The sequence below is a fragment of the Cyprinodon variegatus genome, unplaced genomic scaffold (genome assembly GCF_000732505.1).
Source record: "Cyprinodon variegatus isolate N-32 unplaced genomic scaffold, C_variegatus-1.0 Scaffold841, whole genome shotgun sequence".
NCBI classification, from domain to species: domain Eukaryota; kingdom Metazoa; phylum Chordata; class Actinopteri; order Cyprinodontiformes; family Cyprinodontidae; genus Cyprinodon; species Cyprinodon variegatus.
The window spans coordinates 140,134-141,788 of NW_015151294.1; the positions used below are offsets into that span (position 1 = coordinate 140,134).

At 44.7% G+C, this 1,655-nt stretch overlaps 1 protein-coding gene across 1 annotated transcript in view; it reads left to right on the forward strand.

Moving 5' to 3' along the window:
- Positions 1-431: 431 nt before the first annotated feature.
- LOC107099145 (phosphoinositide 3-kinase regulatory subunit 5-like) overlaps positions 432-1,655 on the forward strand; it is a 53,678-nt gene continuing 52,454 nt past the window's right edge. Inside the window, exon 1 of the mRNA XM_015397159.1 lies at positions 432-618. The gene's annotated coding sequence lies outside the window, so the exon portion shown is untranslated. The remainder of the gene's footprint in view (positions 619-1,655) is intronic.

Consider the following 1,655-nt stretch of genomic DNA (forward strand, 5'->3'; position numbering starts at 1 on the left):
CTGCAGCATGTGATTCCTTAAAGATGCATGGTCACATATTATGCCCCCTGCCTGTGTTTGCCCAGGGCCTCACATTTCCTAAATCCGCCCCTGCTTCTAAGTAGGAAAGGTTAATATTTATGATTCTAAAAAATGATGAAGTAGATAATTGTAAATAAAAAACTTTTTTTAATGCGGTGTGAACAAAGGAACTCTGAAAACAAAAGGGGGGGGTGAATAATAGCACAAAGAAATGACTACCTTTTGGAGGTGGGTGTGTGTGTGGGGTGGGGGGTAGTTCAACATCCCTGCATTACTCTACACCCCCCCCCCCCCCACACACACACACACACACACACACACACCCACAGCCGCCGTCACAGCAGCTCACATGTACCTCAGTGCTCCACTTCCTGTTTGCTCTCAGCAGGCAGAGCAGCGGCTCGTTCCTCTCTGCTTTGACCCCAAACTGCTCGGATCGGTTCGGTTCGGATCGGATCGGCCCAGGATGCGGCCCTTCTAGGTGGATCAGTCATGCTTTGGGTGATGAATGAATGGCAAAGAGAGCCTCCAAGCCGCGGACTCTTTGGACTCTTCAGACACGCGCACAGGTGATGGAGGCTGAAGAGTGAAGCGCAGGTGAGCTGCTGCTCTTCACTGATTCTAAACTTCATGATTTGAATGTTTCTAAAGATTGATGGTGTCCGCTGTCATCTGACTGCGCTCATTTAAAGCCTGGAAACTTTTACAGTTTTTCTGTCAAAGCAGAAGTGACAGGAAAAGCCGGTGTTCTGTCAGACCAGCATGGCTAATACGCATGCGCAAGACCTCAGATTTGCATTTATTCCTTTAGTTTTATACGAAAAATAGACCTTAAGGTCAGATCGCCATACGCTTCAAAACACCAAAAAATTATTAATTAAATATTTTTTTGTACAGGACGATAGGGACAGACTAAAGGGACAGACTAAAGGGACAGACTAAAGGGACAAACTATAGGGACAAACTAAAGGGACAGACTAAAGGGACAAACTATAGGGACAAACTAAAGGGACAAACTATAGGGACAAACTATAGGGACAAACTAAAGGGACAGACTAAATGGACAAGCTATAGGGACGGACTAAAGGGACAGACTAAAGGGACGGAATAAATGGACAAGCTATAGGGACGGACTAAAGGGACAAACTAAAGGGACAGACTAAAGGGACAAACTAAAGGGACGGACTAAATGGACAAGCTATAGGGACGGACTAAAGGGACAAACTATAGGGACAAACTATAGGGACAGACTATAGGGACAAACTAAAGGGACAAACTAAAGGGACAAACTAAAGGGACGGACTAAATGGACAAGCTATAGGGACAAACTAAAGGGACGGAATAAATGGACAAGCTATAGGGACAAACTAAAGGGACGGAATAAATGGACAAGCTATAGGGACAGACTAAAGGGACAAACTAAAGGGACAGACTAAATGGACAAGCTATAGGGACAAACTAAAGGGACGGAATAAATGGACAAGCTATAGGGACAGACTAAAGGGACAAACTAAAGGGACAGACTAAATGGACAAGCTATAGGGACAAACTAAAGGGACGGAATAAATGGACAAGCTATAGGGACAGACTAAAGGGACAAACTAAAGGGACAGACTAAATGGACAAGCTATAGG